The sequence below is a fragment of the Tamandua tetradactyla genome, chromosome 15 (genome assembly GCF_023851605.1).
Source record: "Tamandua tetradactyla isolate mTamTet1 chromosome 15, mTamTet1.pri, whole genome shotgun sequence".
NCBI classification, from domain to species: domain Eukaryota; kingdom Metazoa; phylum Chordata; class Mammalia; order Pilosa; family Myrmecophagidae; genus Tamandua; species Tamandua tetradactyla.
The window spans coordinates 50,407,597-50,420,574 of NC_135341.1; the positions used below are offsets into that span (position 1 = coordinate 50,407,597).

Below are 12,978 nucleotides of genomic sequence, written 5' to 3' on the forward strand. Positions count from 1 at the left end.
AAGGTGCTTATTAGATTTTTAACACGCTCTATACTCTTTCATTTCCAAGCATTCTCCGGAAATCACGAATTAAGCGCGTTTTCATTTTGGAAGTAAGACTTTCAGCATTTCAACCACACCTACCCACCCATCCACCCACTCACTCTCGCATCCACATTTCTTTCAGTCACGGCACCCACTCGGCTCACTTACCCAAGCCCACCCACCATTTAGAGGCGACCAAGGAGGTGAGGCCCTGAGCCGGCACCCGTTTCAATTCACCTTACCGGCCCTGGTTCTGAGGCGGAGAGGTTGGGCAGAACTAGGAAAGACTGGGAAAAGCCGGCCCAGAGCAGCAACCTTCCACACCATCCTGGGCCTCCGTTACAGGGACCCAGGCCCCGCCCCACCGGGGGTCGCACCCCGCCGCCCTCCCTCCCGCGCCTCCCACGGTTCGCAGCGGCGGAGCAGCCCGACTGAAGCTTTGCCCAACGGCCCGCGGGTAGCTCGCTACTAGACAGTCGGGTATACTTCACCGCGCCCGACGCAAGCCCTGCCCGCAGCGCATGCCGCTCCCGAGCCGCCACGATTACCACAACTACTTCCGGGTGAGCGGGTCGTCGACCCTGTGGACCCGCCCCTCCTCCGTCTGCCGCTTGGGCTGCGGCTCTACCCAAGCGCCGGTTCCCGCTGCCTCATCCGCGGAGGGGACAGCGGCTGACCTACTGACTATCCGCCGGCGCCGGAAACCACCGCGTTCAGCGGGGTCCGCTTGGCCGGGAGCCGGGACCGAGTCCGCCTGCCGCGCCCCTAGTCCCTAGCTCCGGCGGGAGCTGGGACCGATTCCGCCTGCCGCGCCCCTAGTCCCTCGCTCCGGCGGGAGAACTGCTCTTCGGCCCTTCCCGGGCTGTGCCGCAACTGCTTTTCGCGGCCGGAGACAGGTAAGGGCCGCTCTTCCCGCGGGTTCGAGTGGGAGCAAGGAGTGGGGACCCCTTCTCCGCCTCTGCAGTCGGTTGGGGTCCGCGCCGCCGCTGACCCCTGCGTGGGGCCGGGATTCCCTGGGAACTGGCAGGGCTAGCCCCACATCCCCTGGCGGGCTCCGGGACGGGGTCGTTCTTTGCCTGTCGCATTCTAGGGCATCACGCTGACTTCTCACGCACACCCTCCCTCCGCGCCCGCGAAGGTATTGCTCTCATTGAATGAGAAATTAAATTGGGCAGCTGTATCTCTGTCTCAGGTGTCTTCCCCAGACGGCAGCAGTCCCTCCGACTCTGTCCCGGGTCTTACACACAAGGGAATAGTGTCTGGAGGGAGAAGGGCGTAGCATATTTACGTATTGTACCCCCCACCCCCGAAATGAAGCGCGGCATAACTGGCTCTTGGTAGGAGCGTCAGGGTTAATGCTTGACTAATATGGGGTGTTATTCACACCCAGATTGTTAAGTTATATAGCTCCAGCTGGGCCTGGCTTCTCTTATCTGTGGATATCCAGCAGGAAGCTAGAGGACCTAAGGAAAACCAGTTCTTTTTCTTCCTTGGGGTGGGAGGGGGAGTTCAAGTGTTTGCTATAATTTTTCTATTGTGGGAGGTGCAAATATCGGGCTTTTGAGACTTGGCTAGGGAAATGTTGTATCTTAAACTTCAACTGTTTGTGGCTCGTTTTTTTTTGATAGTTGCCATTTAATGACTCAGCATTTCTGCGGTAAACAGAAAAATTGTAGAGTAGGTTAATTGACCAAAAGATCTATGTAAGGATAACTGGGTTACTATTAATTTTTTGTTATCCAATGGGAAGAGAAGGTGGATATGGTAATGCTACCAGAGAGATGTAGAGCAGGGTATGAATGGATGAGTTCGTCATCGGTGTTTATAGTGGAATAGTGTTTTTTTCAAGATAACATTTTTTTGGGGGGGCGGGGTGAATTTGGATAGAAAGGTGCAATTCTGAGAATTCAACGTGTTGCGGATGAGTTAATTCGACAGGGACTTCAGGTTTGCTGTGTTTGGAGTCTTGTGGAAATTAACTCTGTTTAACAAATATAGAGATGATGACCTAGTGTACCCCTGTAGATGAACAATTTTGGAAAGTGTGATTCATTTAGGAAGTTAGATCACTGTGAATCATTGATATGGATCTTGAAATAGAGGACAGCTAAAGGTTTGTTACTGTCTGTTTAGTTAGATGCCTTCACTCGTTTTATAGGAAATATTGTATTATGCTGTTCGGTTTATTGATGAATATTTTTGTTAGTATGGTAAGAAAATAAGAATCTAATTTTTTCACTAAGTTTAGATTTAGAATAGCATGTTAATTCCTAAATGGATTAAGGTAATTTTACCCATATTTTGTTAGATGTGGAAAGATAAACGAAGGAGTCCAGAAGCAAAATGAAATGAATGTCAGTGAAAAGAAGTGCTGCCAACGAGGATGTTACAAAAAAGTTCACAAAAGAATAATCCTCAGTATATAGAATAGAGTCTTGGAATGGAAAACCCTCATCCATTTTGCAAATCTGTCCTTAAAAATGTGGAATTTGACTAACTGTACTGAGTTAAAAAGAACTGTACTGACTTCTTTTTAAAGATCTACTACAGTAGAAAGTATGTATTGAAGTTCTGACTTAGTATTGGAATGAATTTATTTTAAACTAGAAATAACTTTTTATTGCAAAAATGTAATTTGATCATTTTTGGCTTTTAAAATGTTGTTAAGCAAAGTAACTTTGAATCACAGAGTTCTTTAACTCTTAGCCTTGTTTTCTTTTCCTTCCTTTTGGAACTCAGCTTATTACATCTTGATTTTCATTATAAAGAGCTGTATTTAGTTGATTAGTTTTCAGTTAGTCACAAAGTAATGGCAGTTTTACCTTGTTGGTTTTGCTTATCAAATGACTAGATTTTGGTATTTCATTTGCTTTGGATTTCCATGGACCGTTCTTGTAGTTCGGGTGTTCCCTAATGTTGCTTTTGATTTTTGTCCAGCTAATAGTGACTTAAGAGTTTCAGTTCTCAGTAAACAGAGATTCCCTTTTGGAAAATCCCTTGTGGAAGCCATCATAACTGACAGTTTTGAGAGGCATACATGCAAGGGAAGACTTGTTAGGTCAGACTTTAAGCATCTCCACAGTGAAGGAAAAAGTGATATGGACAATATATTTACGAAGTAGGCTCCTTTTCTCTCTCTTAAAAAAAGAAGCAAGTATTTACTAGAAATGAGTTTAGTAAGTGGATGGAAGATGTTTCTTGCTGAGCTCTTTGTGAATTGTTTACTGTGTCCCTTGTGTGAAAAGGTACAGAATTGGTGATGTATCCAGAAAAAAAATCCCTTCTGGGACTGTTGATGAGGATCATTTAAGAGGAAGTAAAATCCTTTAAACACTATCCCTTACACCTACAAAATAGGGGCCATCATACATAACCTTTTGCTTTTAGTAGTTGCTTCATCTCTGGAGAATCTGGACAAAAGATGTTTCCTTAACAGGGTAAATATACTACTTCATCCAATTTACAAATTAAAAAAAAAAAAACTCTGTGACCATCATTCAAAACCCATTTTTAAGAACTGCTGGAGAAATGTTTCCAGTGGAACAAAATTGACCCTGTGAATAAAATAACTTTGCTTTTTTCCCTGTTTTCCTCTCTGGCAATAGATAAGGTATCTGTGGAAATGAATTTGTGTGTGTGTGTGTTGCACATTGCACTTTCACTTTTTAAACTCTGACTAAGAGACATTAGGCTAAATTAAACAAATGCTGGACTAAAACTGGGCTTATCGTATGTTATACCTTTTCATTTTTTCTATTATTTATTTATTTTGGTGGTGTATGGAGAGACAGTTCTGTTTCCTGGAAAAACTCTGAGGTTTGCTCCATATCTATGTTTTTATATTGGTCTGTTAGAGGGTAAGCAGTAGATAAAAGCAGAGATAGTTAGAAAGCGGAAAGAAATGGTATATATAGTAGGGAGGATGTACCCTGTGGGTCCAATAGACATTTGTGGACTTTTAAAAAAATTGACAAAACATTTAAAAACATAATGTTGTAAGGCAAAAAGAAAGTCTCCTTTCCACAATTAACTTTCAGGCTTTCCTTATTCTGAGCAACCACTGTCAGTGGTTTCTTGTGTATTCTTCTCCAAATTTCTCATTACGTATGCAGTCACGTATACGTAATGAGAAAGTACAAATGTCCTGTACTTTCCTTCTTACCCTTAATATATCTTAAAGATCTTTTCATATTAGCACGTAAGTCCATCTTATTTTTTAAAAAGGCTGGACTACAAGAAAAAATAATAAAACTAAAACAAACTAAAATTAAAAAGGTTGAATGTAGTACTGCCTGGTGTGGATAAACCATAATTCGTTTCTTTTCCCTACTAACAAACGTCTAAGTTGTTTTTGTTTTCTACTATTACAAACTTTGCTATAATGAACATCACATATATAAGTCTTTGTAGTAGTGCATATAAGTGTTGTATAGTGGGTAAATTTCCAGAAGTGTGACTGCAAGGTTGGGACTTAGGTTATGAAAATTTAAAAGTTTATTTCAAACCTATATTGGGCTTTATTTTATAACTTCTTTCTCAGGCTTGGAGAAGGAGAAAGGTGCTCTTAAATCCTTTGTACTCTTTATCCTGTCCATTTTTTGAAAAATATTGCAAATGTATTTTATAAGGCAATTTTAAACATTTTGACAATATTTTAAAGTGTCAGGTGGTAAATTTTATTGCATGGGTAAACATAGAAATATCATAGTTTGAAGACTGCTGCTATCACAGAGTACTTCATTTATATTTGCCAATAAAGTGCTACTGCTTGTAGTATGTTGATTGTTTTAGGATTTAACATACCAGTTGAAAACATTGTGTATAGTTTAATAGTTGAACTTTTAACTCCTTGCCTTGCTGACTTCTGCTACCCTATTATTACTCACAAGAGAAAGAGTTCACCTTCGTTCTTCTTCCTTTATCTACATCCTAGTGTATTTGTAATAAAATAAACCTCTCTGGTGCTTGGGATCCAACAATCCTTTTGTAAAGCAGAGTGCTTTCGATGGATTAATTTCCCAAGGCAGGAAGTAGGTACAGATTCTTTATTTTGCAAAGTATTTGTGAGCAAGAAAGAGGGAGGTTTAAATTTTTATTTCAATCTTCTGTAGGTCCTGCAAAACCAGTATAAAGTTCAGGATCCTTTGCCCTTTTAAAATGAAAGACTAGAGAAGAGAAAAGGGCTAGGGCTAAAGTGTGATGATGAAGTTGGGACTTGTAAGTGGCAGTTTCACTGGCTGGTGCCCAGGGTCTATTTTGAGGTCTTGTCAAAGCTCGCCTCACAGAACCTACCACATAACAGTAAACTGGCCTGGCTCCACTGCAAGTCAGGAAGGCCTGTGGTTTAGGAAAAGTGGCAACCACAGAAGAGTGAACCCTGAAAGGACATTTGCCTTCAGAAGATTAAGGGTAACTAAGTTTTGGGGTGAACATTTGCATAGTATACATATCTTAATATCTAGAGACCTTAAAACTTGCTACTGGACACTTGCAAGTAGTAAGTGGGCTGTTTTACAGACTTATTTTGAGCTCAGGGAGATAATTTAGTCTGCTCCCAAATATTCATTCTCTTCTCAGAGAACTGTACAATGTCATGTCAGTTTTACTGAAATTTTATCTTTAAATTCTTAGTTATCATCAGATATCTTCCTGCGTAGCTATTGTCTTCTTATTATGTGGGTTTCTCATGAAAACCTTGGTATTTTTTATTGAATCTTAGTGAATGAAATGCTCGAGTTTAAAGTTCTTTAATTGATTTTATTTCTTAGGCTAGAAAGCTATTTAAGAACTTTGTTGTTCACTCTTTTGAGTGAACTGAGGCTTTGTATTACAATTAAGGTTGTTTAAGAATTTGACATAGAGACATAATTTACAGATTCAATGCCTGCAGATGGAGTCTCTTTCTTTTACTTTAGATTAGGTAGTGACTTGAAGAACTGTAATTTTTTCTTGACCCCAGGAATTTTGATTGTTAGCATTTGGTGGTGGTGGTGATGATGATGATGGTGAAGAATTTAGGATTCAGTGTAAGTAGAAAAAGTAAAGGAATGTTTTCCTTTCCTCCTTAATCCTATTATTTGATTTATTCCTTTTGTCCTATTATTCATTCCGTTTCAGCCTCCTTCCCCTCCAAAAAAAAAGAGGTGAAGGGTAGTGTGAACAGAGCAGAGGAGGGAGAGTGGAAAGAGGTTGGGAAGAGCCTTGTAGTTTGTATCAGGGCATTTTAATTTTCTCAGAGGTGGAATATTGACACCCTTCCTAAAAAGAATCATGGAGGGTCGAGTCTTAAGACTCAAGAGTTCATGTTTTTTCATTGTTTTCATCTTGAACTCTTTATATTTTAATGTTCCTTCCTATAAACATCATATTTTGAATTGATTTATATATAGCAGATACCTTTACTGGTTTAGGAAACAAGTTTAATATTTAAGTTACATGTTCTGAGCACTTAGTTATTCTATGTCTCCTACTTTCCTAAGTAGAAACATTTTAGCAACTAGAAATAATCTTCTGGCTCTCTGTTTTATAAGTTAGTGTGCACTGTATATGCAGAAGAGTAGAAGGTTAAAATATTTATTTCCCTATTAAATGGTTTAAATCATGTATGTTTAAAAACAAAGTATGCAATTAGCAAGCATACATGTTGCTATTTTTAAAATTATACATTTTGCTTTAGTGACCCAAGAATTATAGAAGTAAAGATAGGAAAAAATTCAGTTTTAGTTTTATCTATATATAGATAACACTATATGTAGGTGGACAGTCAAGGAAATGAGAGTCACTGTCTTCATTATCTTTCCAAACGCACCCTTTGCAGTCCATCCACATTTTTGAGAATTGTGACACTAGAAAAGGAGTGAGCAGAAAAAGAAGGGAAAAATCATAGCTGATATTTACTGAGCTCTTACTAAAAAGCAAAACTTTTCATTTTCCCTTTATTCTTTTTTCTTTTTTTTCAAGATGAGCTATTATAGAAGTCTAGGAAAGTGACTTCTCCAAAGACTCTCAACTAGTCAGTGGAGGAGCTTACAGTCAAATTTGGAGGAGACTAATTAAGTTTGTGATTCCAAACCAGGACTCTTCCCACATGAAACAGTTTATATTCATTTAGGGATCTGTATAAAGTGGTTATGATTTCTGCCTACTCCTTCTGATATCTTTTTTTTATTAGTGGTATCAAAGGTGACTAGAAGTTAGCAAATGAATATCTTAGATAAGCTGAGACAGATGGACATCTTATAATTTCTTATAGTTCTCTGGAAGGGATAAGTATGATTATGTAAAGCAGATAGCTTATTAAATAGGATTGAGTAAAATTTCTGCTTACTATATTAAATATTAAGCATGGCTTATAGGAAACATAATTTTTAAAATTCCTGTTATTTCCTACTGCTCGAATCTTCTTGAATCTTAAAGAGTCTTCTTTTACTTTAGTGATTCTAATTCTGTGAATCCATTCTAAGAAATTCATAATTGGATAAGTGCGCAAAGAGTTCATTGTAGCTTTATTTCTAATGGCAAAATATTAGAAACAATCTGAAAGTCTAGCACTAAATAGATGAAATATTTAGATACCATTACAATTATATAAATATATATTCGAGGTGGAAAGCTATTATTTTTCTGAGTTTAAAAAGCTGATATATTAGTTTTTCATGCTGTGTAACAAATTGTACAAATTTAGTAGCTTAAAACAGCACACAAGTATTGTCTCACAGTTTCTGTGGGGGCAGAGATTTGGGTACGCTTTAGCCGGGTTCTCTGCTTAGGGTCTCATGAAGCTACAATGAAGGTGTTGGGTGTTGGCTAGGCTGAGGTCCCACCTGAAGAAAATGGGTGTTTGAAAGCCGCAAAAATGCGATATACCAGAAACAGAATGGCTTATAAAAAGGGGAGTTTACGTTGCAAGTTGACAGTTCTAAGGTCGTAAAAATGTCCAAATTAAGGCACCAACAAGAGGTTACCTTCACTCAAGAAAGTCTGATAAAGTCAGGGTTTCTCTCTTTGCTGGAAGGGCACGTGGCAAAGTCTGCTAGCTTTCTCTCCTAGCTTCTTGTTTCATGAAGCTCCCCCTGAAAAGTTTTCCTTCTTCATCTCCAAAGGTCTCTGGCTGTGCCTGCTGTAAAGCTATTTCCAAAATGGTTCCCTCTTAAAGGGCTCCAGTAAGAAAATCCCACCTTGAATGGGTGGAGACACATCTCCATGGAAACCATCTAATGAAAAGTTACCACCCACAATAGAGTCACATCTCCATGGGAACAATCAAAAAGCTCTCACCCAGCAATATTGAATGAGGATTAAAGCACATGACTTTTCTGGGGTCTACAACAGATTCAAACCAGCACACTGGGGAAACCTGTTTCTAGATGACTCAGGTTGTCGACAGAATTAATTTCCTTGTGGTTGTGGGCCTGAGATTTCTTGCTCTTTGTCATCTATAGGTTCCGCTCAGTTCCTAGTGGCAACTACATGCAATTCCTGCCTACATGGGTTTTCCCAGTGTGGTCACTTACTTCATTAAGCTGTCAGTAGCCTGCTAGAGTCTCAAAACATAACTTTAGGCATGGAAGTGACATCCATAACCTTTGCTGTATTCTGTTGATCTCTTAGAAGCAAATCACAGGTCCCACCCACATTCATGGGTTGGAGATTACACAAAGGTGTGAATACCAGGAGGCAGGGATCACCAAGTGTGTGCGTGCATGCGTGCGTGCCTGTGTGTGTTACACCTTAGATTCTGCTTGCCACAGCTTGTTACAAAATAGCAGATATTTTATAAACCCACTTTTGTTTAAGAATATATATATGTGTATTTATATATGCCTACGCAATTAAAATAAGAGGACCTTTGGATGATGAGGATGACTGGTTTTCCTGTAATTTTTTATTTTCTCAATACTTTCTCCCTGCAATATTCCAATTTTGAAATTTTAAATCAGTAGTTAACTAAGTAAATATTATTTACTGCTCAGCAAGTATTGTATTATGATTGTTTCCTTGCTTGTTTCACTTTTAATTTTTCCAGGGGGTTTAAAAGTTGCCAATTTTTAAAATTTGTTTACTATTCTGTTCACTTATTGATTACTTTCCCCAAATGCTCCAAAAGATTTTTCAGATGTCTATCCTATCTATCTTTGTATATCTAATCTAATTTATTATTAACAAAATAGTTTACCGTGAAATATAGAGGAATATAAAACAAAAAGTTTTAGGAAGAAGAGTAAAATGAGCATCTGTGGTCTCATTCCTTAAGTCAAAAAATTGAATATTATAATTATTGTAGAAGTTCCCTGTATATATCCTTTAATAGTAACTTTTTCCCTCAGTGTAATCCCAATCCCATTTTACAATTAATTATTCTCTTGGGAAGGTTCCCACCTAATCCCTATCACCTATTTATGTAAAAACTGAATTGCTTTACCACATTTTGTCTTTTAGTCAGGGTGAGCTAACTTGCTCTTACAAACAAAACCCAAATGTCAATGGCTTGACACAGTAAGAGTTTATTTCTCACAACTCTGCCCTCTGTGAGTTGGAAAGCAATGGCAGAGAGACCCTCTGTCCCACAGTCACTGAGGGACCTAGGCTCCTTTCATCTGTGAAAGACCATCCCTGGAGCCTCAGAGACTACACTTTTGCCCACATTTCATTCCAGAACTCTGTCAAATGACTGCACTTAACTATAGGAAGGGCTGTAAAATGTAGCATAGTTGTAGGATTCAGACAGAAAAGGGAAACAGCAATAGGGCTTCAAAGGGCCATCAGAAACTTAATCAACATGGGGTCAAGATAAACAATATTCAGATAAAAATTTGTACCAGGCTCATCTAATGTTAAAAAGAGGTCCCTCGGACTCCTGGAGAAGATGGCGGCTTAGTAAGATGCGCGGGTCTTAGTTCCTCCTCCAGAACAGCAACTAAAGAAACAGAAACAATACGAAACAGCTCCCGGAGCCACGACAGAGACCAAAAAGACAGCGTACCCCATTCTGGAACGGATGAACGGGCAAGGAGAATCCGCTGCGGTGAGATACCCGAGGGGCGTGTGCTTTCCCGGGCCGGGGCGGCTGGCGACTGGGGTCCCTTCCACACACGTGGCTTCCCGGTCCGACTGGGAATGTTGGATAGCGGGGCCCTCCCGCCACGCTTGGCGTCTTGGGCCAGCTGGGCAGTTTGGACCGGCACTCCCCCAAGCCGCAGCAGCCGGCGACCCCCCCTCCACACGCGGTTTCCCGGGCCGACTGTGAGATTCGGAGTGGCAAGTTAAAGGAGCCACAGAATCTTTTACTGGTGGGCCCCGCAGACAGACGAGCGCCACGAGCGCCACCTACTGGGCAGGAAAAGAAAAACAGAGCCCAGAGATTTCAGAGAAAAACCTTTCAACCAGCCGGGTCCCACACCCAGGGAAATCTGATCAAATGCCCAGACACCAGCAGAAAATAATGGATCACGCTCGGAAAATTGAAGATATGGCCCAGTCAAAGGAACAAACCAATAGTTCAAATGAGATACAGGAGCTGAGACAACTAATGCTGAATATACGAACAGAAATGGAAAACCTCTTCAAAAACCAAATCAATAAATTGAGGGAGGACATGAAGAAGACGTGGGCTGAACAAAAAGAAGAAATAGAAAATCTGAAAAAACAAATCACAGAACTTATGGGAGTGAAGGACAAAGTAGAAAAGATGGAAAAAACAATGGATACCTACAATGGTAGATCTAAAGAGACAGAAGCTACAATTAGTGAACTGGAGGATGGAACATCTGAATTCCAAAAAGAAACAGAAACTATAGGGAAAAGAATGGAAAAACTTGAGCAGGGGATCAGGGAACTGAATGACAATATGAAGCGCACAAATATATGTGTTGTGGGTGTCCCAGAAGGAGAAGAGAAGGGAAAAGGAGGAGAAAAACTAATGGAAGAAATTATCACTGAAAATTTCCCAACTCTTATGAAAGACCTAAAATTACAGATCCAAGAAGTGCAGCACACCCCAAAGAGAATAGACCCAAATAGGCGTCCTCCAAGACACTTACTAGTTAGAATGTCAGAGGTCAAAGAGAAAGAGAGGATCTTGAAAGCAGCAAGAGAAAAACAATCTGTCACATACAAGGGAAACCCAATAAGACTATGTGTAGATTTCTCAGCAGAAACCATGGAAGCTAGAAGACAGTGGGATGATATATTTAAATTACTAAAAGAGAAAAACTGCCAACCAAGACTTCTATATCCAGCAAAATTGTCCTTCAAAAATGAAGGAGAAATTAAAACATTTATAGACAAAAAGTCACTGAGAGAATTTGTGACCAAGAGACCAGCTCTGCAAGAAATACTAAAGGGAGCACTAGAGTCAGATACGAAAAGACAGAAGAGAGAGGTATGGAGTAAAGTGTAGAAAGAAGGAAAATCAGATATGATATATATAATACAAAAGCCAAAATGGTAGAGGAAAATATTATCCAAACAGTAATAACACTAAAAGTTAATGGACTGAATTCCCCAATCAAAAGACATAGACTGGCAGAATGGATTACGACCCAGCAATACCACTGCTAGGTATCTACTCAAAGGACTTAAGGGCAAAGACACAGACGGACATTTGCACACCAGTGTTTATAGCAGCATTATCTACAATTGCAAAGAGATGGAAACAGCCAAAATGTCCATCAACAGACAAGTGGCTAAACAAACTGTGGCGTATACCTACGATGGAATATTATGCAGCTTTAAGACAGACTAAACTTATGAAGCATGTAATAACATGGATGGACCTAGAGAACATTATGCTGAGTGAGTCTAGCCAAAAACTAAAGGACAAATACTGTATGGTCCCACTGATGTGAACTGACATTAGAGAATCAACTTGGAATGTATCATTGGTAACAGAGACCAGCAGGAGTTAGAAACAGGGTAAGATAATGGGTAATTGGAGCTGAAGGGATACAGACTGTGCAACAGGACTAGATACAAAAACTCAAAAATGGACAGCACAATAATACCTAAGTGTAATGTAACTATGTTGGAACACTGAATGAAGCTGCACCTGAAATATAGCTTTTTGTTTGTTTGTTTGTTTGTTTGTATCTTTTGTTTTTGTTTTTTCTTTTTCCTTTTATATATATATATATTTTTATTATTATTATTTTAATTTTCTTCTCTGTATTAACATTCTATATCTTTTTCTGCTGTTTTGCTAGTTCTTTTCCTAAATCGATGCAAATGTACTAAGAAATGATGATCATACATCTATGTGATGATACTAAGAATTACTGAGTGCATATGTAGAATGGAATGATTTCTAAATGTTGTGTTAATTTCTTTTCTTTTTTTTAATTAATAAAAAAATAAATAAATAAAGGGTCATTTCATCAAAAGGACATAACAATCATAAAAAAAAAAAAAAAAAGAGAGCCCTCTAAGGTAACTCAGACTAAAGGGTAAAGGATGATATTGACTGTATTTTAAAACTTCAACTCCTGTGAGAGACCAAGGGAAGAGATACTTATTTGATACAAAATTGTATTTTTGGTAGCACACTATCTAACTTAGCCTATTTGAATGCCATAATTACAAGGAAACTTGAATAGAGATTGGTTTGTTGGTTTGTACAGGTTAGTGTGATGCCCTATACTTCCCAGAGCAATCTGGGCAAAAGATAAAAAAGTATTTGCAAAATCCCTTTAAGGGACTGGGGAAAAAGGTGGAAATATTAGACTTTCCCACTTGGGAAGACTTAATATTTTTACAAGCATTGGATTGGGGACTGCCAAATTGATGGGTACAGGCCCTCAATCTTGGGGCTTCCCCTTATGGAACTTATTCCTGCAGGGGAGAAGCCAAGCCTACTTATAATTGTATCTAATAGTCACACCCAGAGAGCCTCTTTTGTTGCTCAAACGTGGCTTCTGTCTCTAAATTAGCTTTGCAGGTGAATTCATTGCCCCCCACCCC

At 39.5% G+C, this 12,978-nt stretch overlaps 1 protein-coding gene across 16 annotated transcripts in view; it reads left to right on the forward strand.

The window, feature by feature from the left end:
* Nucleotides 1-594: 594 nt before the first annotated feature.
* Nucleotides 595-12,978, forward strand: part of LRRFIP2 (LRR binding FLII interacting protein 2) — a 124,705-nt gene continuing 112,321 nt past the window's right edge. For 8 of the 16 annotated variants that reach the window (XM_077129828.1, XM_077129835.1, XM_077129832.1 and 5 more), the window contains exon 1: nt 595-920. The gene's annotated coding sequence lies outside the window, so the exon portion shown is untranslated. Of the gene's footprint in view, nt 921-960; nt 5,434-12,978 lie in introns of those variants that run through there. The other 8 variants (XM_077129839.1, XM_077129838.1, XM_077129841.1 and 5 more) reach the window with 5 other exon arrangements.